This window comes from Stenella coeruleoalba, assembly GCF_951394435.1.
Source record: "Stenella coeruleoalba genome assembly, chromosome: 17".
NCBI classification, from domain to species: Eukaryota; Metazoa; Chordata; class Mammalia; order Artiodactyla; family Delphinidae; genus Stenella; species Stenella coeruleoalba.
Window position 1 is genome coordinate 48,271,545 of NC_137163.1, and position 25,118 is coordinate 48,296,662.

At 39.1% G+C, this 25,118-nt stretch overlaps 1 long non-coding RNA gene and 1 pseudogene across 2 annotated transcripts; one reads left to right on the plus strand and one right to left on the minus strand.

The window, feature by feature from the left end:
• The first annotated feature begins 1,127 nt into the window (after positions 1-1,127).
• Positions 1,128-6,492, plus strand: LOC307175917. Its single transcript, XR_013824543.1, has 3 exons — positions 1,128-1,390; positions 5,294-5,478; positions 5,577-6,492. It is a non-coding gene; the product is annotated as an uncharacterized lncRNA (long non-coding RNA).
• Positions 6,493-12,889: 6,397 nt separating this feature from the next.
• LOC307176375 (ferritin light chain-like) lies at positions 12,890-14,131 on the minus strand (annotated as a pseudogene). The gene is made up of 2 exons: positions 14,117-14,131; positions 12,890-13,425 (listed from the first exon to the last, which is right to left on the minus strand). The product of its transcript is annotated as a ferritin light chain-like (transcript).
• Between the last annotated feature and the right edge of the window lie 10,987 nt (positions 14,132-25,118).

Genomic DNA, 25,118 nt, shown 5'->3' on the forward strand with positions numbered 1-25,118 from the left:
ACAGATAAATGGGGACTTTGCTGGTGTAGTCTTTTTATAGGTTTTGTAAACCACTTGAGCCTATATCAGTCATTTTAGTGTCTGACATAATGTTCGGAACTATCAGTGCTTTGTTGGTTTATAGATGATGGCTTAAATTCTTTTCCTGGTCCGTTTCCTTCTTCCCTTCCCCCCACTTTAAAAATTCTCCTGTAACTTGGCTAACAAAAAACCAAGTCTGATTCAAAACCTCCCAGAGTGTTTCTCTTAACCGCATCATCTGGTGCCAAATGAAGATTCTTAGGAGTGATTATTAATTCTGAAGGGCACAGTTGTGGTACTGTCACTGATGATAATAATAATGGATTTTTGGCCTAGAGTTTTGACCTATTTCACCAGTGTTTTACCGTTGACTGCCCCTCTATGCTGCTTCCAAAAGTCATAGTGTGTGTTAAGATTTTTACTTTCATTTCTAATGTTTGTTTGTTTGTTTTAGTGAGTCCTGTTCTACCTTTTTCTTTCAGCAGAAATGAAATCCCAGGTAAGTATAAGTATTCAAATATTTGATCAGTAAGTCACAGTTATCTCCAGTACATTAAATAACTTTCATCAAAAAACATGTTATAGGTAAAAAGCTCTGAAGGACCAGCTATGTATATGATAATTATGTTTCAGACCTTCTAGGGTATTATATATAATAACTTGTCTTCTGGACGTGGTCTTGAAGTCTTTATGGATTCAGTCTCAGTAGTAGCGAACTGCACTGCTACTTGGTTTGGAGTACAAATTAGACTTTAGCCCTCCTGGAGGTTGAGTTTTTGGTATTGAAAACCATAGGAATGAAATTATTGTATTTCAACAAAGGATCGAGGGCTTGAGGCTTAAACAAGGCAACATACGTGTGGGAAGCAGTCAGCCTTGAGGGCAGGTAAGGACATGCCAGGCATGCGGCCGCTGCTCGAAGGGACTGTCCCTACTTGTTCCCCTCCTTGTTCCATTCCATGGGAGATAAATCACCAGAGCCCAGAGATCAGAAAGAATGTAAAATGAGACAAGCAAAGCTGTCTCCCCCCTGCACATGCAGGTTATTTTTGATGCTTCTGGGTTTATGGGTTTCCTCCCAGGGAAGTTAACCTTGAGCCGAGACAGTCTGTAGATAATGTAAACCACCATCTGGCAACCTTCCGATTTCTAGTCTATATAATCTGCAACTGTAGCATAATAAAATTTGCCTTGCAACCATCAGTTGTCTTGGTCCTTCTGACCCCATCCGTCGGTGCTACTTCAGTTCCTTACCCCTTCCCTTCTGACCCTGGGCGGTGAGATCCTCTTTCTCCGGCTGGTCCGCGGCAAGTGGCACTCGAACAGGGACCTGAAGCGTGAAGGCAATTAAAAGAAAAAGAAAGTGCAGGTAAGAGAACCCTTATGCAAAATATGTGTGGCCACCAGTAAAAGTGAAACGAATAGAGGCATAAGGCAATAGTCAGAAGTAAAATAAGATGGGGCAAAAGGGCTCAAAGATGTATGAATTATTTGCTCAGGTTTTACTTTTGATGCTTAGAGCTCGGGGTAATAAAGTTTCTGAACTTTATTGTTGACTGAATTTTTACAGCATATCCATGGTGTATCTCCCTGGTTTCCTGATGGCGGCTCTGTTGACATAGAAATCTGGCAGAAAGTTGGAGAAGATTTAAAGAATTATTACGAGTCTCGAGGGCCTACTCATACTCCTGTTGTTACATATAGTTTGTGGAATCTGATAAAAATATGTTTAGATTCTTCTCATGATAGTGTTGATTTGAATGTAAAGTCAGAAAAACATAAGCCTCTGACAGAAGGAAAGACTGTATTATCAACTACTGTGTCGCCACTTCCTAAACCGAAAGAGCTAATTAATTTAAATATTTTAGATGAAGAGGAACATTTTGACTTAACAGATGAGGCTTGTAAACATAAAAGAGAGAAATATCCTGAGGATGATTTTCTAATGGCTGTGATAGGTAAGTCAGTGAAAAAGCTGCAGGTTAATAAGGACTGTCTTCCTCAAAAATCTACGTCTGTAAAAATGCTCAGTCCCTTGCAGCGCGCTGTACAAGGAGCAATAAAACGAGGAGAAGATCCTATTTTCTGTTGTCCCGTCATAGAAAAACCTGATCCTAATAATCCTCAACAAGCTACTAGGGGGCATCAGGCTCTCCCTTTGAAAGTTTTGAAAGATTGAAAATCTGCCTGTGCTCAATACGGGCCCACTGCTCCTTTTACTACTGCTGTGGTTGACAGGAGAAGCTCTTCCCCCCGCTGATTGGAAGTCTATTGCACGAGCTTGTTTAAATGGTGGAGATTATTTAATATGGAAGTTTGATTTTTATGAACGGGCTGCTGAACAAGCAGAAAAGAATGCTGCCCATAATATTCCAGTTGATTATCATATGCTGATTGGGGAAGGACAATATCTTTCTTTACAAGATCAATTAACTTATCCCTTTGTTGCTTATCCTCAAATAAATCATTTGGCATTACAAGCCTGGAGGAAATGTCCTTCTACACACAAAACTGAAGATCTTTCAAAACTTAGACGGGGACCTGATGAACCATATGCTGATTTTGTAGATAGGTTGTCACAGGCGGTGGGGAGACTCATTGTGGACGGACTCACTGGTACAATTGTAGTTAAGCAACTTGCTTTTGAAAATGCTAATAATGAGTGTCAGGCTGCGATTCGACCTTGGAGAAAACGGGGAACATTGGAGGATTATATTCACCTTTGTGCAGACATTGGGCCTACTTATATACAGGGTGCTGCTGTGGCTGCAGCATTAACTAAAGTGGGGTTTAAAAACAATCAAAAGAAAACAAAGACTTGTTTTAAATGCGGAAAGGCAGGTCCTTTTGCTAGAGAATGTAGGTCTTTTAATTCTAACCCTAGTCCTTCCTTCCCTACTCAGAAACCTCCAGATGGTCAGAAAATCCCTGGTTTATGCCCTAAATGCAATAGGGGAAAACATTGGGCACAAGATTGTTGCTCAGTGGCCCACAAGGATGGGCCACCACTGTCGGGAAACTCCTCCCGGGGCCTTCCCCGGCCCCAACAAATAATAAGGGCAATGTCTGTGTATCCTCCTCAAATTATCAATCAGACATTAACCAAAAACAAAAACATACAATATCCTCGCTCTCCAGAGCAACACCAGGAAGCGCAGGACTGGAGCTCAGTACCTCCGCCCGATATGTATTAACTCCTGAAATGGGTCCTCAGGCCCTCTCTACGGGCATCTGTGGACCTTTACCCAAGCGTTTGATGGGACTATTATTGGGAAGAAGTAGTGTCACCATGAAAGGTTTAACTGTTATGCCAGGAGTCACAGATTCTGACTACGAAGGAGAAATAAAAGTCATGGCACAAACTATTAAAAATATAATAACTATTTCTCCTGGTGATAAAATTGGACAATTGCTACTTTTGCCCTTTGTACCTCATGGACAAAGTTTACAACATCAAAAGAGAGAAACAAAGGCTTTTGGATCGTCTAATGCTGCCTACTGGATTCAGAAGATAGGGAAAGAACGTCCAGAAATGAAATGAACCATTAATGGAAAGGTTTTTTCAGGTTTGTTAGACACTGGAGCTGATGTCTCTGTTATGACGCAGATACACTGGCCTAAACGTTGGCCCATTAGTCCTACTATTACAGAACTTCACGGAATAGGACAAAGTTCTTCTCCTATGCAAAGTAGTCAGTTTTTTTTTATGGCAAGATAGTGAGGGCCATTCAGGATATTTCCAGCCTTATGTCTTGCCTGGGCTGCCTTTAAACCTCTGGGGCCGAGATATATTAAAAGAAATGGGAGTATTACTTTATAGTCCAAACTCTCAAGTCTCTAATATGATGTTGGATCAAGGATTTCTTCCCACAAAAGGGCTGGGAACAAATCAACAAGGAACTGTCTATCCTATTGATGTGAAAATAAAAAATGATAGACAAGGTTTGGGTTTTTCTTAGGGGCCTTGGATTCTCCACTCACTGCTGATCCAATTACTTGGCTGACTGATGACCCTGTATGGGTGGACCAATGGCCCCTCACAAAGGAGAAATGAGAAGCTGCAGAGCAATTAGTGCTGGAACAATTAGGGCATTTAGAAATTTCCAGTAGTCCTTGGAATACTCCTATTTTTATTATCAAGAAAAAATCTGGAAAATACAGGTTATTACAGGATCTAAGAGCTGTTAATAAAACTATGCTAATAATGGGAGCTCTTCAACCAGGCCTACCCTCTCCAACAGCCATACCACACAATTATCATCTTTTAGTTGTAGATTTAAAAGATTGTTTTTTCACTATTCCTTTGTTTCCTGAAGATAGAAAACATTTTGCTTTTAGCTTGCCTGCCTTAATTTTTAAGGAACCCATGAGGAGATTTCAATGGAAAGTATTGCCTCAGGGCATGGCAAATAGTCCTACATTATGCCAAAAATATGTGGCTCAGGCCTTGACTCCTGTGAGAAAAAGGTTTCCATCGTTATATCGCATACATTATATGGATGATATACTTTTAGCCACTGATAATATTTCTTTATTAGAGACTGCTTTTCAATTTTTACAACAGTCCTTACAATCATTTGGCTTGGTCATTGCCTCAAAAAAACTTCAAAGACAATCTCCATTTTTGTATTTGGGAAAATATATTGATTACACTATTAGGCCTCAAAAACTGCAAATTCGAGTTGATAATTTAAAAACATTAAATGCTTTTCAAAAATTACTTGGAGATATTAATTGGCTAAGGCCTTCCTTAAAACTTACTACTGCTCAATTACAGCCTTTGTTTGATATTCTTAAAGGTGACTCAGATCCTTCTGCTTCACGCTCTATGACTCCAGAAGGATTTCAAGCTTTACAAATAGTCAATAGATCTATCAGTTCTACACAATTAACTAGAATTCATACTCACCTTCCAATTTTCTTAATAATTTGTCCAACTCCTCATGTGCCTACTGCCGTCTTATGGCAAACTGTTGGAATTATTGAATAGATTCATATGAAATCTACACCCTCTAAAGTTATTAACCCTTATTATGAACTTATTAGTAATTTAATAATGCAAGGTAGAACTAGATGCTTACAACCTATAAGTATAGAACCTTCTCAAATTATTATCCCTGATTCAGTTAGTCCACAAAATTGGCTTTTTCAACATAGTAATGAATGGGGTCTTGCTCTTGCAGGATTTTCAGGTACCTTGGAATGCCATTACCCTGCTGATAAATTGATCCAATTCGGCAAACTTAACTCATATCTTTCCTTCTATAATTAGGCAACAGCCTGTACCTTTGGTTTTTACGGACGGTTCTTCTTCAGGAGTGGCTACTGTAATCATTGACGACGGAACAAACCTCGTTAAAGAAAATTCCTTGACTTCAGCTCAACGTGTTGAACTGTGTGCTGTTATTATGTCTTCTAAACATTTGCCTTCTATATCTTTTAATTTGTTTTCTGATAGTAAGTATCTTATTAGCTTGTGATTTCTTCTGGAGACTGCGAGCATAGGACATACTAATGACCCTGAATTACCATCCTCTTTTCGTTTGCTTCAACAGCTTATTCGTTCCCATGATGGTCCTGTTGCAGGTCTGTATATCCGTGCTCATTCTAACTTGCCTGGTCCATTGACTAAACTTAATGCGACTGCAGATGTTTTAACTCGATCTAAACGTGATCTTTATCCTGTACATTTTCCTCCCAAGAATAGAGTTGAAGTTACTCCTCCTCCTCAATCTCTTTTCCCTAAAGCAGGACATGTCCCAATTTACCGTACTCCTCCTTTCCGTTCGTCATGCTGTCAAGAATGGTTAATATACTGCATTCATTATCTCCATACTCTTGATACTCATGGTCCATGTCCTGGACACCCTCATATTATGGTAAGTTATGATCAAACTGCTTCACAAGCAGCACAGCAGTTGCACGCTTTACACCGTCAGTCAGCGGCTACATTACACACACAATTTTCCCTTACTGGTGAAGCCGCCCCACAAATTGTTAAGCAGTGCCCACAATGCTTACCTCACCTTCCTGTTCCACATTATGTTGTTAATCGTCGTGGATTATTACCTAGACATTTATGGCAAATGGATGTTACTCATATCCCGTCTTTTGGGAAATTACAGTTTGTTCATGTCACTATTGATACTTATTCTGGTTTCCTCTGTGCTACAGCACAGACCGGAGAAGCTACTAAACATGTTACCACTCATTTATTACACTGTTTTGCTTTCATGAACCTTCCCAAAATTATTAAAACAGATAATGGGCCCGCTGCTTTTGCAACATTTTGTAATTCATTACAAAATTACCCATATTACAGGCATTCCATATACCCCTCAAGGACAAGGTATTATAGAACGTGCAAATAGATCTTTAAAGCTAACTATTGAAAAAATAAAAAGGGGGGAATTGTATAGAACAATGCCACATAACCTTATAAATGATGCTCTGTTTATTTTAAATGTTCTCACTGTTGACAAATTCGGCTGCTCTGCAGGGGGAAGGTTGGTGGCTGAGCCAGGATTGGCCTCTCAATCTCCGGAGGTCCTCTGGAAAGATCCGTTAACCAGCACTTGGCGTGGTCCTGATCCTGTGTTGATTTGGGGACGTGGTCACGTGTGTATCTTTCCCAGATCAGCGCCTGGACCTTGCTGGCTTCCTGAGCGCTTAGTCAAGCAAATAGATGGCTCGCCACAGCTCACCTAGTTCAGAAGATGAAGAAGCTCTGCACCTCTCCGGAAAATTTGACAGTGTTGATTGAGAAAAAGAAGAAGAAGGGGAGACCACTTGCCAGGACGACTCAAAGGAGTGATGTTCCAACTTGGGGACAAATTAAACAACTGGTTTCATGAGCTCAAGAGTCAGTGAAACAACAGAATAATCCTGTTACACCTGTAACTTTATTTTTGGTTATGTTGGCAACCATTTCATGTGTTCCCTCTGTTAATGCAGCAACTTACTGGGCCTATGTACCTTATCCTCCACTATTACAACCCATATCTTGGTCTGAAGCAGAGTTTCCTGTATTTTACAATGATAAGTGTTTATGGGCCTCTTATTGGGAATATAAAACAAATCAATATGTCTGTAAATTATACTAACTGGTTTAGTACCCATCCTGTCTGTCTTAGCCCATTGAATCTGGAAACGGGGTGTGTAAAGGCTATTAGTTATGAGCATACAGATGTTTATGAGGGAACGGATCAATCAATTAGTTTGTCAGGCTCTCCAGGCATCCTTCGTTTTACAGGAACCAACATTACTCTTACATGCCCGGCTACCAGCCGACGAGAGGATCTTAAGGATACCATCATTTGGTATAAAATGGGCAAGCTATTAATATTAGAGGTCAAGTCTCATACGCCTCACCACTTAGGGATTCCACTATTACTATAGCCAAGGTTACAGGTGAAGATTCAGGAAATTATTTCTGTATGAAGCATTTACCTGGAGGACAAGGGATATTTATAGCTGGACATAAGGTTACTATTCTTAACAGAAAATCAAAAAATCAATTTCCTCCTTTTATGACCGTTAACTTTCCTGGATCCACTTTTGAACGTTGCAATGCATCTTGGAATAATAACCAAATATGGTGTAGTATAGATTATACCAAGGTGTCAATTCTTATCTCTTCTTTTCCCATCATAGATAGGTTTATCACATTTCAAAAGAACTGGGATATATGGAAACTAGCTCTAACTTATTCCAATACACCTGTTATAACTTGTGTTGCTCCTCCATATACACGTTTGTGTGGTTCTATTAACATTGGTAATTCTTCCAAAGGAGGATAATATTAGCTGTGTTAATTGTATTTTTAGCAGTTGTATGTTCCCTTCTGCAGGAACGCAATCTGTGCTTATACTAAAGCAACCCATGTATGTTATGGTGCCTGTACATCTGAGAGAACCTTGGTATGAAGATACTGGAGTACAGGCATGGGTGGAAGTCTCTAAAGCCTTGCAGAGGAGACACTTTCTTGGGTGGCTAATAGTAAGTTTACTTGCGTCGGCTGCTCTGTCTGCTACTGTGGCTACTGCCGGTCTTGCTCTTTCACAGAGTATTAATCATGCTCACTTTGCTAATCAGTTATCTCAACATACCAGTCTTGCTTTATCTTTACAAAGTCACATATATTTACGGATTAAAAACAAGTTAGATGAATTTAAAAACGCAATTTTGGGGATTGGAGATCAGATGGCAGCATTAAAATTGAGGATGCGTTTAGCTTGTCATGCAAAGTATACATGGATGTGTGTTACTCCTTAAAGGTACAGTGACTGTATTTGGGAATGGGAAAAAGTAAAAATGCATCTGCTGAATGTTTGGTCAGATAATAATATTAGTCTTGATCTTAAGAAATTAAATGCTGAAATTCAGGATATACAAAATACACATCTTGATGATGTTTCGCCAGAAGATGTAATTCAAACTTTACTGGATCATTTAAAGTGGTTAAACCCTCAGTCTTGGATTACTGGAAGGTTGTCAGGATTTATTACCCTGGCCATAATTTGCCTATTATTGATAATAATCTTCTCATGTCTGTTTCGTATCCTCATGCAGCAGTACACTACTCTCGGCACTAAACTTCATGGAATTATTTTGCAGCAAAAGTTAAAAAATAAAAAAGGGGGACCTGTGGGAAGCAGTCAGCCTTGAGGGCAGGTAAGGACATGCCAGGCATGCCACCGCTGCTCGAAGGGACTGTCCCTACTTGTTCCCCTCCTTGTTCCATTCCATGGGAGATAAATTATCACCAGGGCCCAGAGATCAGAAAGAATGTAAAATGAGACAAGCAAAGCTGTCTTCCCCCTGCACATGCAGGTTATTTTTGATGCTTCTGGGTTTATGGGTTTCCTCCCAGGGAAGTTAACCTTGAGCCGAGACAGTCTGTAGATAATGTAAACCACCATCTGGCAACCTTCCTTTTTCTAGTCTAGATAATCTGCAACTGTAGTGCAATAAAATTTGCCTTGCAACCATCAATTGTCTTGGTCCTTCTGACCCCATCCGTCGGTGCTACTTCAGTTCCTTACCCCTTCCCTTCTGACCCTGGGCGGTGAAATCCTCTTTCTCCGGCTGGTCCGCGGCACACATGGATATATGTTTTTGTCTTGCTGTACTGCACCTGTGCTGTCTAGTAACAGATATTTTGTCTGCTAGTAGTGTTCTAGATTATGTCTTTCCAAAGCGCTGAGGCAGTGCACCTATTCTGTAGTTGCAGCTGATGCCTGAATGTAGCCTAGCTGACAAATTATTGATTAATAAGAACTTGAATTTCTCAAAGGTTTGTACTGTTAACCAAAATCTGAGCAAGGAGTCTCAAATGTAATTCTTAGCCAGAATTACATGCTAATGAACCATTTAACAGTGTGAATCAAGGAACATCAGTGTAAGGATTTCTTTTATTTTTTACCTGCTTGAAATATCAGTTAAAGTTTGCCAGCTTGGTTGCAGATGAACGGGCGTTTGAAGTTCACCAAACTACTTAATGTGGGATAGGATAATAGACTTCCAGCGCCCTCAAGGCTGTGACCTTGCAGCCATTTTACATAGCACATCCTCCTCCTATAAGAATGAACCTTTCCCTGGCCCGAAAAGTAGCAGCTCTGTTGAAGCTTTGCTTATTGTAACAGGCTTTTGTTTCCAGGTTACATGTCTGTGGAAGACTTAATTCTGAATAGAGATATAGATATTACTGGAAACTAATTGTTTTTTCTATTATACTCTGATTTATCAAAAAAGTAAAACATTTAAACTGTGCTACAGAAATTCAGAAGTTGTCTTGCAATCTTTAAACAATAAATGAATGAGTTGCCCTTAAAAAAAAAAAAGGATTAAGCAGTTAAGCTGTTGGTCCCACATCAGACAAATTTTCCTATACCTTCTGTCAATATTGTTAACAGAGACTGTTATTTTATTAATCCTTATGATCCCGTGATTCTTTCTTTCATGTTTCAGGGCACAGCAGGTGAGAGAGTGGATTTGTTAAGCTGGGTGGGTTTATCCTTCTTTTATGCGTTCATTCAATTTTATGTTCATTTACTTATTGTACACACATGGCAATAGAAGCTGCTAAAGCAATCATTGCTATTCTGCAAAACAACAAGGCACAGAAGCAGATGTCTTATTTCTGAGATTTCTCCCCCCAGGATTATTATGATTAAAGATCCTTTCCCCCCACTCCCTGGAGAGGACAAGGGGCTGCTCGCTGGAGGTTTTTTAATGACTTGGGGAAAGGCTCAAATATCCCCCCATTATGGTAATCCACCCCAGGGGCAAACCACACAAGAATATTATGAATTTATTTTATTTTTCTATCCTTGCAAAGGTAATACTCGGCTCATTAGAATATGAAAACTATACTGTCAAATTTCAGAATTACATGGATGAAGAAAATCACCAAAGTGGCATCATATCACGTGTGTTATAGTTGTATTTACTATATTGACTATATTAACTATGCTGTGTTAACAATATATTGTGTAACTATATATTGAAAAGGCAAAATGCTGTAACTTATTTCAGAAAAAATAATTACGTTGGCAAACCCCAAATTGTACACTGTAGACAGGTCCTAGGAAAAGAAGATTTAATTCATAGTGGACAAGAGGTTAGCTTCTGTTTTCAGCCATGTGCTATTTCAAGAATTAAACGTCATGAATAATACAGGATATAAGAGGAATAGTCTAAAGACCGAAAAGCACATTTTGATTAGGAAAGAGAATTTAAGGCTTAAGTCTTTTTTTTTTAAGGAAAACTGCCTTATTACTATGAGATAAGAAAATTGTTTCCTTCTTTTCTTCCTTGCTTTCTTCTTTTTCTTTTTTTTAACCTTTTTAATTTTGGATATTTGACCTCTAAGCTGAGATGACTGAAAATGCCTCCTCTGGGCATCAACCTTTTTGAAAGACTTTTTCCCCCTCCGTAAGGGCTATTTGTCTCTTGGAGGCATTGCCTACATTACTCACCAAGAGGCAAGCATTTGTCCTTGCACTAAATGCTGACATCTCCTGATAAGAGGGAAGCTGCAAAGTAGAAGAATTGAAGGTCAATATGTTGATAGTGGTCTCAAGAGCATTGATGTACATTTGTGTATTGGGGAAGGGGAGAGAAGCTTGAGAGTGGGCCAGTGGGGAGGGGTAAATATTTTGTGATGCTGTCTACCTATGGGCTTATAAAGTTTACAGCTGCATTAGGAGGACAAGCATTACCATTAGCATGAAAAGTAGGGCAGACCTCAGTTGCAAAAGCTTCTAGCCATACACATAGGGCAATACGTAAATGATACACCTTATTGCATTCACCCATTCACCCTCCCCTGTTCATGCTAATTGGAAATTTCAGTCCATTTCAGAGAAGTAACACAACTATCGATCATTTTCCCTGGCACGAATCTTCCTAGAGCTCACGCACTAGCCCATGTGTCTTAGATTTAATATCTGATCACTAGCTGGATTGAAGCCAAGAGGTGGTTCCCAAAGTTGCTGCACATGAGAATCACCTGGGGAACTCTGAGACCTCCCTGTGCCCAGGCTCCTCCCTAGACCTACTGAATCAAAATCTCTGGGGCTGGGACCCAGACACCAATGTTTTTCTTAAAAGCTCTTTAGGTAATTCAAATGAGCAGCAAAGCTTGAGAAGCAGCCCAATAATGGGAACAAACTTATTTCACACAGATAAAGTGGGGCAATTCATATGTTAAAAGAACATGAATATATGTCCATGCCTCTCTCACGCTTTGTCACAGTTTACCCTTCCCCCTCCCCATATCCTCAAGTCCGTTCTCTAGTAAGTCTGTGTCTTTATTCCTGTTTTACCCCTAGGTTCTTCATGACATTTTTTTTTTCTTAAATTCCATATATATGTGTTAGCATACGGTATTTGTCTCTCTCTTTCTGACTGACTTCTACACTGTTGGTGGGGATGTAAATTGGTGCAACCACTATGGAAACACTATGGCAGTTCCTCAAAAAGCTAAAAATAGAGCTACCATATGATCCAGCAATCTTACTCCTGGGCAAATATCTGGACAAAACTATAATTCGAAAACATACATGCACCCCTATGTTCACAGCAGCACTATTTATAATAGCCAAGACATGCAAACAACCTAAATGTCCACTCACAGATGAATGGATAAAGAAGATGTGATATATATAAAATGGAATACTACTCAGCTATAAAAAAGAATGAAATAATGCCATTTGCAGCAACATGGCTGGACCTAGAGACTATTATACTAAATGAAGTAAGTGAGAAGGAGAAAGACAAATACCATATGATATCACTTATATGTGGAATCTAGAATATGATACAAATGAACTTATCCATGAAACAGAAACAGACTCACAGACATAGCACACAAACTTGTGGTTCCCGAGGGGAAGGGGGAGGTGGGGGAGTGATGGATTGGGAGTTTGGGATTAGCAGAGGTAACCTATTATATATATGATGGATAAACAACAAGGTCCTACTGTATAGTACAGGGAACTATAGTCAATGTCCTGTAATTAACCATAATGGAAAAGAATATGAAAAATTGTATATATGTATAACTGAATCACTTAGTTGTACAGCATAAACTAACACAACATTGTATATCAACTATACTTCAGTAAAATAAATTTTTAAAAAAAGGAAAAAAAACATGAATATATATATACATATATATATATATTTCTTTTTTTCCTCTTTATTCTGTTTGTGTTTCAAATAGGCTTTTTTTTTTCCTTCTGCAAAAAGCGTTATTGTTTCCATTTGGTCCAAGGCTTGGGAGAGGGCTCCAGGGCGGTTACAAAGCTGCCTAGTAGCTGCAGAGCAGGGCTTCAGGCAGAAGCTCTGATGCCAGAGGGGCTCCTCAGAGGCCGCTGGACTTCAGAGACTCCTGTTTGTGCTCGAGGGTGAGCCTTTCAAAGATATACTCGCCCAGCACAGCCTGCGGACCAGCCAGCCTGCGGAGGTTGGTCAGGTGGTCGCCCATCTTCTTGATGAGTTTCACCTGCTCCTCCAGGAAGCGGCTCTCCAGGAAGTCACAGAGGTGGGAGTCTGCGCGGGCGGAACCCAGGGCGCACAGATCTGATAGTGCCTGGTGCAGGCTCTTCTCCCTAAGAATGGCGGCTTCCACAGCGTCCTGGGTTTTACCCCACTCATCTTGAGAAGGCTTCCGCGCATCCTGGAAGAGGGCGCGGCCACAGCACTGGTTTTGCATTTTCAAGAGATGCTGGGCGCCCTCACACTTCTCCTCAGCCAGTTGGCGAAAAATGTGGCCCGCACTGTCCAGAGTCCCATTGTTGCTGTCGAAATAGAAGCTCAGAGAGAGGTAAGTGTCCCCAGATGCATGTTGAACAGGCGGTGGACGGCGGCCTCCACCTCGATGGAATAATTCTGACGCACCTTGGAACTCGTGGTTGATCAGTGAGAAGGAGCTAAGCTCAAAAAACGGTGTTGGCCTGTCCTGGAGGCTGAGGATAGCTGAGTGGCTGATTCCAAAGGTTGCGACAGGAAGAAAGGTTGGAGGGTGGTCGGGGGCTGGAGCAAGGAGCGTCCCTGGGTCTGTTCATTCCAAACACTGTTGAAGCAAAAGACAGAACTGCAGGACTGCCGAGCGCACTGCCTCAAATAGGCTTTGAAATAAATGAACAAGAAGTCCAAGCAAGGACAAAACTTACCCTTCCCCCCACCAAAATAGCTGGCGATACTAGAATCTAGACCTGGGAATGGATTCTTCCATTACTTTCTGAACATTCCAAGCCACTAGAGCAGTGGTTCTCAAAGTATGGTCACCTTGTAACCAAGCAGTACCCTATGGGGCCTTCCTAGGACAGACCCATCCCCCATATCCTCTGCTGTAGTTCCTCTCTGAAGTACTCAGATAATAGTATCTCAGGCATATTTCTTGAGTTTTCAGATGCTAAAAACCACCACCCAATGGAAGAAATTAACTCCTTGATGATCATGAGCGCGTAGCCCCCAGACCTTCTGGCACCTAAGGATGGATAATGTTACCTGCCCTGTGGCCTCCACATCAACCAATCAGAGGATTGTGCACGAGCTGATCACATTCCCTGGGACGTCCCTCCCTCACCTGGCCTTTAAACATGCTTTGCTGAAATCCTTTGGAGATTTCAGGGTGTTTTGGAACTCGGGCCACCCCTCTCCTTGCTCGATCCTGCAATAAACCTTTCTCTGCTCCAGACTCCAACCTTTAGGTTTGTTTGGCCTCACTGTGCTTCAGACACACGAACCTGCATTCGGTAACAACCTGACCAGTTTTACCAGCGTCCCCTGATAATGTGTCAGATATTCAAGTTTTAGGGCCCTGTCCCAGCCCTATGGAATCAGCAGCTCTGGTGGGGCTCAGTGATCTCTGTTATAACAGGCCCTCCAGATGATTTTTATTCACCTTAAAGTTTGAAAATATCTGCATTGTCAGCTGGCCAAAGCGTCCACCAGCAGGTGAAGGGGAGTGGTGCCTGGAAAAGATAGGGACCAGCCAAGGCAAATACAGCAGCATTTGCCGTGGTAGTAATGGAGAATGCCTTTTCTCCACTGGTTGGCACAGACTAGGATCTGGGAGCAGTGGCAGGGTTATTTAGGATGCTTTACATTTCAATGTAGAGGGACCGCTGTCCTGGTTTGCCAGGGACTTCCCCTGTGTGAGCACTTAAAATCTCATCCTGGCAAACCCCTTAGCTCTGGGTTTGAAAAACGTAGGGAATAACATGAAATTTAGGGGAAACATGATCTAGGTTTTGGGCGAGTCACAAGTGCTAATTAAAGCTAAGCAAGTATGGACAACACTAGCGTTCTTTAGCCCTTTGCAGGGAGGTAAATCTGATTGGGTGAAAGGACTTACTGTTGAGAGATCTTTGTAGAAACATCCCCTTCTGCTTAGTCCGCTGGTTCTCAGTTCTGGCTAGACATTGGCATCGTCTGAGGAGATTTAAAATGATTTTATTGGTCTACGATGACCAACCGTCAGTGTGAGGGTTTTTAAAAAGTGCTTCAGATGATTCTAATGCACAACCAAATTTAGGTGCCACTGCTTAAGCTTTTGAACCGCTGCTGCATATTTTCACCTCATCTTCCTATGAGAATATCCAACTGTACTTGAGGTTTGTTTTTTTTTCTTTTTCTTTTTTTAACTGTCTTATTATAAGATTTACTGTCTTAAATAAGGTTGAATGTACAGAAAATCTTGCTAGTCCATCTGGTATAGCTGGATACTTAGAATAATATAGTTAAGATATATACCATCTAAGTATTGTGACTGGCCTTTTTTTTGAAATTAACATATGCATTGAATTAGTATGTTCTCTTTTGAAGTTGTTCTGTTGGGGAGCTATACCTCTAATCTGCCATTGCTAAATATCTGGACACCTCTTATTAGGAATTGCTTTTAGAAATCTTTAGGGATTAAAACCAAGATTGCTGTATTATTTGTACTGGAACCACAAAAACCTCACAGAGTTCCCCCGCTGTACCTTCTACCCCCATCTCTAACCCTTGGCAACTTCTAATCTGTTCTCCATCTCCACGGTTTTGTTATTTTAAGAATAATATGTAAACATAATCATGAATTACTTAATCTTCGAAGATCGGCTTTTCAGAATTTTTCCCTCGGCATCATTCCCTTGAAGTTCATTTCAATTTTTGCATATATTAATAATTTGTTCCTTTTTGTTGCTCGGTAGTATTCTATCATAAGATTTTATCACAATTTGTTTCAACATTCATCCACTGAAAGACATTTGGGTAGTTGCCAGTTTTTGGCTATTATAAATAAAACTGCTATGAACATTTATGTGTAAGTTTCTGTGGGAACTTAATTAAGTTTTTGTTTCTTTTGGATAAATGCTCAAGAGTACAATTACTGCGTTGTAGGGTGAATCTACTTTTAGGATTAAAAGAGACTGTCAAGCTGTTGATCAGAGTGGCTAAACCATTTTATTTTCCCACCAGTGATGTGATATAATTTTTCTATGTACTCGCCAGCATTTGATGTTGTCACTATACTTTAATTTTAGTTACTCTCTGACATCTCATTATGGTCTTAATTGGCATTTCCCTAATGGCTAATGATGCTGAGCATCTTTTCATGTGCTCCTTTGCCGTGTGTATATTCTCTTCCATGAAATGTCTGTTCCTGTCTTCTGCCTATTTTCTAGTTGGATTTTTTTAAGTTGTTTGGAGAGTTCTTTGTATATTATAGATACAAGTCATTTGTCTCATATGGGATTTTCAAATATGTTTTCCTACTGTGTAATTTGAGTTTTCATCCACTTAAAAGGATCTTCTATGAAGCATTTTTAACTCATTTTGATGAGATCCAATTTATCAGTTTTTGCCTTTATTGATCATACTTTTGGTGTCAAGTCTAAGAATTATTCCCCTAGTTCTAGATGCCAAACATTTTCTCCTATTTTTTTCCTAAAAATGCTCTGCTTTTACATTTAAGATTATGATCCACTTTGATTTAATTTTTGTGTAAGGTGTGGAGGTTAAGGTTCATTTTTTGTTTGTTTTTGTCGAGGGATGTCCAACTGTTTCAGTACCATTTTTTGAAAAGTCTATTCTTCCTTGATAGCTTTTGCACTGCTGTCAAAAACAAGTTATATGTATTTATGTCAGTCTATTTCTGGGTTCTCTATTCCATTCCATTGATCTATGTATCTACCCTCCATCATTACTGCAAAATCTTGAAATTGGGTAGATTAATTCCTCCCATTTTCACCTTCCTTTACAAGTTGTTTTAGCTATTCTTCAGCCTCTTCTTACCATATAAATCTTAGAATAAGCTTGTCTATGTCCACAAAAACCTTGAGGGCATTTTAAGAGTAATTGTGTTAAGCCTCTTAACTTGGGGAGAATTGACATCTTTATCATGTTGTGTTTTCTAATCCATGAACAAGGTATGTCTCCCTATTTGTTTGAGACTTAAAAATTTTTCCTCATCAGCATTTTGTAATTTTCAGTCTAGAGGTCCTATAAATGTCTTATTGGGCTTATATTTAAGTATTTATTTAGGTCAGTTGTAAATGGCATCACATAGTTTTATTTAAGCTTCTACACATTTGTTATTAATATATAATTTGATAAAATTGTGGTGATCTTGTACTCTAAATCATTTACAAACTAATATTATTTCTCAAGCTTTTTGTGGATTCCTTGGTATTTTCTCCATTTAGATTATCATCTCATCTTCAGATACAGACAGTTTTACTTTTCCTTATTCAGTATAATAGGATATATTACTATTCAACATTCAGTAGGATATGTTCCTTCCTATGCAACGTAGTAGGAATAGTCCTTTTATCTTTTAAATAAACTTTTAAAAAATTTAACTTTTAAATTTATGTATTTATTTATTTTTGCTTTATTTTCTTACTAGAACCTCCAGTGATATATTTAATAAAAGTGGTGAGAGCAGATATCGGTGCCTTGTTTCTGATCTTACAGAGAAAGCATCCAGTCTTTCACAGTTAAATATAATGTCGGTATAGGTTGTTTGTAGATCATCTTTATGAGTTTCAGTATGCTCCTTTTCTATTCCTAGTTTGCTTGGAGTTTTTTTTCTTCTTTTTTTAAAATCATGAATGGGATTGGATTTTGTCAGATGCTTTCTCTGCATTAATGGATAGGATCACATGACTTTTCCCCCTTAATCTATTGGATATGGTGGATTACACTGTTTAATTTTCCAATATTTAACCAACTTTGCATAACTGGAATAAATCCCACTTGGTCATGGTATATTATTCTTTTCATATATTTCTGGATTTAATTTGCTAATATTTGGCCGAGGGTTTTTCAGCCAATTTCATAAAAAATATTGGTCTGTAGGTTTCTTCTTTCTATACTATCCCTGTCTGGTTTTGGTATCAAGGTAATACTGGCTTCATAAAATTAATTAGAAACTGTTCCCTCTACTTCTATTTCTTATCAAATCATGTAAAATTGGTGTTAATTCTTTAAGTCTTGGGTAAAAGTGAAACATCTAAGCCTGAACATTTCTTTTGGGAGTTTTTAAATGAAAAACCAGTATTTCTAATGGTTACAGGAAAATTGAGATTATCTATTTCATCTTGGCTGAGTTTTGGTAGTTTTGGGTGTAGAAACATTGGCCCATTTCATCTACATTTTTGAATTTCTAGTGTAGACTTGTTCATAGTAACTTGTCCCTCATTAACCTGCAGGATATGTCATGGTATCCCTGGTTGCATTTCTGATATCTGTGATTTGTGCCATCTCTCTGTTTAATCTTTGTCAGTCTTTCTAGATCTTTATTGGTTAGATTGCTTATTTCAAAGAACCAGCCTTTTGTTTCATTGATTTTCCCCCCTATTTTCCTGTTTTCAGTTTCATGGATTTCTGTTTCATCTTTATTATTTCCTTCTTTCTGCTTGTTTAGTGTTTTTTCCTCTTCCTTTTTTACTATTTTAATATAGAAAATTAGATTATTGCTTTGAAATATTTTCTTTCCCAATTTAGTGCTATAAACTTCCCTTTCAGCGTTGCTTTCACTTCATTCCGCAAACTTTGATCTGTTATATCTCCATTTTCTTTTATTCTATGCATTTAAAATTTTTTTCCTTGATGCTGTCTTTTTTACCCATGAGTTATTTGGAAGTGTGATGTTTAGTTTTCATGTGATTGAAGATTTTCCTGTTGTCTTTCTCTTATTGATTTCTAGTCTGATTCCATTATGGCTAGAGAACATACTCTCTATGATTTTAATTCTTTTAAATCTGCTAATGTTTTTTTATCGCCCAGTATATGGTATATGAGTGAATGTTCCATGGACACTTGAATATGTATTCTGCTCTTACTGAGTGTGTTCTTTAAATGTCAGTTATATCCTGTTGATTGATGATGTTTTCAGTTCTTCCATATCCTTGCTGATTTTTCTCTCTGGTAGTTGTATAAATTGCTGTGTTGAAGTCTCAAATAATAATTGTGGATTTAAAACTTTCTCCTTTTACCTTTTTCAGTGTTTGCTTCATGCATTTTGAAGTTCTGTTGTTTGGTGCACACACATTTAGTATCACTAGGTCATCTAGGTGGATTATTCCTGTTATCTTTATGTAATGACCCTCTTTGCCCCTAATAATTTCCTTTGCGCTGAAGTCTACTTTATCTGATATTAATATAGCCATTCCTGCTTTTTCTGATTAATGTTCACATGATATATCATTTTCATCCTTTTACTTTGAACTACCTATATCATGATGTTTAAAGTAAGCTTCTTATAGACAGTATATAGTTGGATCATGCTTGCGATTTTTTAATCTACTCTTCCAATCTCTGTCTTTGACTTGGTTATTTAGATCATTTACTGTTAATGTAATTATTGCCATGTCAAAGATTTGGTCTACCATGTTATTTTTTGTTTTGTCTTTTACCTTAGTTTCTCAATCCTGTGTTTCCCTTATTTTTCCTTCTTGTGGGTTACTTAAACATTTTTTAATAAGTCCATTTTAATTTAATTCATTTATAATCATTTGTGTATACTGTTTGTATAGTTTTCTTAGTGGTTGCTTTTGGCATTACAGTATACATATGTAACTTATCATAGCCTACTGGAATCAGTGTTTCATTACTTCAAGTGAAGTTTCAAAATTTTACTTCCATTTAGGTCTCTTAATATTCCCCAGTTTTAAAGTATGATTTTCTGTAGTATTTCCTTTCTCTACATTGAGAACCCCATCAGATGGTGTCATCATTTTTGCTTTGACCATCATATAGAATTTAAGAAACTCATGAGGCTAATGATAGTCTCTTATATTTACCCCATTTGTTTTCACCCATTCCATTGTTCCTCTTTTCTTTCTGAAGTTCCCAGTCTTCTGTTATTGTTTATGTTTTCATAACAGTAGGTGATATCTTGGATTTCCAGTGCAACTGGATATGAGTTTCAGGAAACACTGAGCCTGGCTCACTTAATGCTACTGAGTTGGGGGGTTTGTATATGTTGGGCCTGTTGGCACAGCAGATGCTAGCAGATTAGACTAATGTTGATGGGACTAGTGCCACAGGAGGATGGGTTCCCATTCAGGCTATGCTGCTGCTACAGTAGATCAAGTCCCCCTCTACCCCAAGTGTGGGGCAGTGACCTGCTGCTGTCACTGCTTTGTATTAGGCTCCTTTTGCCTCAGGTGTGTGGTGGGATCCCTTGGAAGCTGCTACTGCTGCTGCTGTCAATCACAAGGTTAAATTCATTTCAGAAATACTTAAGTATAAATATATAGCCTGGCTCTTGTAGGACCTCTGTATTTTTTTTTATTGCTTTCATACAAATTATCCCAAATTTAGTGACTCAAAGCAATGTAAATTTATTACCTTACAAGTCTGACATTGGTCTCAATTGAGTAAAGTAAAAGTGTTGGCAGGATCGACGGATGAATGGATAAAGATGTGGCACATATATACAATGGAATATTACTCAGCCATAAAAAGAAATGAAATTGAGTTATTTGTAGTGAGGTGGATTGACCTAGAGACTGTCATACAGAGTGAAGTAAGTCAGAAAGAGAAAAACAAATACCATATGCTAACACATATATATGGAATCTAAAAAAAAAAGAAAAAATGGTTATGAAGAACCTAGGGGCAGGGCAGGAATAAAGACGCAGCCATAGAGAGTGGACTTGAGGACACAGGGATGGGGAAGGGTAATCTGGGATGAAGTGAGAGAGTGGCATGGACATATATACACTACCAAATGTAAAAGAGCTAGCTAGTGGGAAGCAGCCACAAGCACAGGGAGATCAGCTCTGTGCTTTGTGTCCACCTAGATGTGTGGGATAGGGAAGGGAGGGTGGGAGGGAGATGCAAGAGGGAGGAGATATGGGGATATATGTATATGTATAGCTGATTCACTTTGTTATGAAGCAGAAACTAACACGCCATTGTAAAGCAATTATACTCCAATAAAGATGGTTAAAAAAGAAAAAAAAGTGTTGGCAGAGCTACATTCTTTTCTGGAGGCTCTTAGGGGTGTTTCTGTTCCCTGGACTTTATCCGCTTCCAGCGGTCACTTGTAGTCCTTGACTCAGAGTCCCCTTTCTCCACCTACAAAACCCCAAATGTTGCATCTCTCTGATTCTGCTTCTATTAGGACATCTCTCTCTTTCTCTTTCTACAGTTGGGAATGGTTTTCTGCTTTTAAGGACTCATGCAATTAGATTTGTTCCATGAGGTAATCCAGGATAATCTTTCTATCTCAAGGCCTATAACTTCAGTCATATCTGCAAAGTCCTCTTTACCATGTAAGGTAACATATTATTGGGTTCTAGGGATTAGGGTGAGGGCATTTTTAGGAGCCATTATGCTGCCTACCACACCCTTAACAAGTGACCTTGAGAAAATTACTGAGACTTTAAAGCCTTACTTTCCTCAAACAAAATGGAAAGAAAGATAACTAGTTAATATCATGAAAGTGAAACAGTATATATGAAATCAACTAATTCAAAAAATAAGATTTCTTCTTTTTCTTTATGATTGGCATGATTCTCAGAGTTCAGTTACTTGAAGAGTTCCCTTTTTTTAAACAGAACTAAGGAATTTCAGGGTTCAGGTGCTGTAAGATTGTCTGAATTATCTGAGTAACAATTAGCTAAGCACAGGTGTAAAGCATTTGATTTACTCCCTGGTGTCCTTTATCTTCTCATCCCACTAAATCCATATCCCTTGTCTAGCTCCAGCCAGTAGAGTCAGAGCTTGTTTTACTGTTTAACTAAAGTTCAATTTAAGTTTGCTCTACATCTCCAGATTCTCAGCCCTGGTTGCATATTATAATCACCTGGGGAGATTTCAAGACCTACTTGATGCCAGAGTTTTACCTATCATGGATATTTGAGGAGGGACCTGGAATGAAATGCTCTAGCTTATGGTTTGGGGAGCCAAATCATAGTCTACACTGAGCCAAATCATTTGCGAAATCACCTCTGAAAAGGAATTTATCTGTGGTGACTGATGCTCTTCCTTTGTCAGTATGCTTGTCCCTCTTTGGGGGAAAAAAGAAGGGGAAAAAACCCCCAGCGGTTGGGCTCCCTGAATTATAACCTGATGCTGTGGAATTAGTGTTGGCTCAGAGCGCACATCTTCGGATACCCATTCTCTCGCCTGCTTCCTTGCATGAGCTTATATCCTTGGGCAGTTTTTCATCCACCACCCTCTTTTGCTTCTAATCTTAGCAAGTAAAGTCTCTCCTTAATGAAACAGCATTTCATGAGACTTACTGGGAGCATAGGTCTGTTCCAGACCTATCCTATGTTAGCTAAAGCAGATATAAGTGATGTATTTTTGGCATTCATCCTTGTGGATTGGAGAGAGAAGACAGAATTTTATCCTTCAGGTGTCATATGACTGGGCAAATGGGCTCATTCCCTCTACTGCCTACCATGTAAAATACTGAGGGTGTTACCTCTAGAAGGTATCTTCTAGGTATCAAAATAGCTCAGAAAAGTCATATTTCTCAGTAAAAGGTGACAAAACTATGGCTTAGGTGGTGAATTTTCCATGTCAATTTGTCTGGGCCACCATGCCCAGTTATTTGGTCAAATATTATTCTGGATATTTCTGTGATGGTGTTTTTGTGTTTTTTAAAATTTTTATGTTTTATTTATTTATATTTTTGGCTGCATTGGGTCTTCGTTGCTGCACGTGGGCTTTCTCTATTTGCAGCAAGCGAGGGCTACTCTTTGTTGTGGTGTGCGGGCTTCTCATTGCGGTGGCTTCTCTTGTTGCAGAGCATGGGCGCTAGGTGCACGGGCTCAGTAGCTGTGGTGCATGGGCTTAGTTGCTCCACGGCATGTGAGATCTTCCCAGACCAGGGCTCAATCCCGTGTCCCCTGCATTGGCAGGCGGATTCTTAACCACTGTGCCACCAGGGTAGTCCCTATGATGGTGTTTTGGGATGAAATTCATAACTAAATTTGTGGTGGACTTTGAGTAAAGCAGATTATCCTCCATAATATGCATGGGCTTCATCCAATCAGGTGAAGCTCTTAATAAAGACTGACCTCCCTGTCGCAAAAAGGAATTCTGCCAGAAGACTTACAGAAATTGAACTGCAACTCTTCCTAGAGTTTCTAGACAGCCTAATCTGCAGCTTTTGAATTTACCAAGCCTCTATTATTGTGTGAACCAATTGTTTAAAATCTCTCTCTCTCTTTCTCTATCTTTATATAGATATGGATATAGATCTAGATATCAATATCGATATCTAGATCTATATCTGTCAGTATATATGGGCACATTGTATACACATGCTGTTGGTTCTGTTTTTCTGGAGAACCTTGACTAATACAGTGGCCCATATAAATAAAAGGATGAACCCAAGTTCACCCAGGTAGAAAGTAGTACAATGAGAACTGGAACTTAAGGCCTCATGACTCATTCAGCTGTGAACACTGACCCAGAACTGGCGTCCGCACACTCTGGCCCACTGATCAGATCTTGCTTGACTCCTGGTTTTGTACATAACGTTTGGCTTGAACACACCGCATCCATTCATTAACGTATTGTGCATGGCTGTTTCTGTGCTACAGCAGCAGATGGGCAGTTGTAATGCAGACGTATGGTACAGAAAATCCAAAATATTTACTATCTGACCCTTTACAAAAAAGATCTGCTGACCCCTGCTCTAGGATGCCATCTGATTTCTGATAGCACCGAGGAGAATAATTCATGCACATTGGGATAGATTGTTAATCTCATGTCCTCCTTAGGTCAAAGATCTCTTAAATGCTCACCCTTGCAATAGCCAGCTTGGGGAGCATTGTCTGAGGATGCAGAAATTTTTCTTGCCAGGTCTTTCCAATCCACACTGCTCCCTGACTATGGTTCTTAAAATCTATTTTTTAAAAAAATTTTTATTGGAGTATAGTTGATTTACAGTGTTGTGTTAGTTTCAGGTGTACAGCAAAGTGAATCAGTTATACATGTATATATATCCACTTTTTTGTTTTCTTTTTTCAGTACGCGGGCCTCTCACTGTTGTGGCCTTTCCCGTTGTGGAGCACAGGCTCCAGACGCGCAGGCTCAGCGGCCATGGCTCACGGGCCCAGCCGCTCCGCGGCATGTGGGATCTTCACGGACCGGGGCACGAACCCGTGTCCCCTGCATCAGCAGGCAGACTCTCAACCACTGTGCCACCAGGGAAGCCCCACTTTTATTTTTTTTTTGGAGTCTTTTCCAAATAGCCCATTACAGAGTACTGAATGGAGTTCCCTGGGCTAATAAGAAGAGCAGGTTCTTACTAGTTATCTATTTCATGCATAGTAGTGTGTATATTTCAGTCCCAATCTCCCAATTTAGCCTCCCTGCCACAATCCGCTGGTAACCCTAAGTTTGTTTTCTACATCCGTGCCTCTACTTCTAAAACCTGTCTATTTTAACCAACTACCACTCATTGCTTACTGTCTCTGGCTTCATGTACTTGATAATAAATCTACTTCTTGTTCTATCCTGGATGACATGTTCCAAGGACTGAGATAATATCTTATTCTACATAATTTGTCCTTGATATTGTCTATCTTGGGGTCTTCATCTATGTCCCAAAGAAGACAGTCACTCTGTCTTCTAGTACTACTACTAATACCACATTTTATGGCATGAATTTGACCCAATGCACTGAACTATCCCTTTAGAAGCTGTATGCAACCTGTCACTGGGTTTTAGCACAGGGGTAGAACTCAGATTAGTGATCATATATAAACAAATCTACTTGACCAGAAACTTTTTGTCTCACCATTTATTACACAAGTAACTTCTGTCTTTGCATCTATGATGTAAATATTTTTAATTTCCTAAATTATCTGAAAAATTATTTAGAGCTTCCATTTCAGTAGGCATTGGAATTGCTGTGTTATGACTATTTCATTATTTTATTTCCAAGTGTTAAATTAGGCTTCAAGCTTTGGCCAAGAGTAGACAGGAAAGGGTTTCAAAGAAATGAAGAGTGGGAAAAACTTCTGATGCAAGGGAGACTTAATAAAGATTTGATTTTGAATCAATAATTTATAATAAAGGTTTGAGTTTGAATCAATAATTTATGTCATTGCAAAATAGCTCCCTGGTAAAAG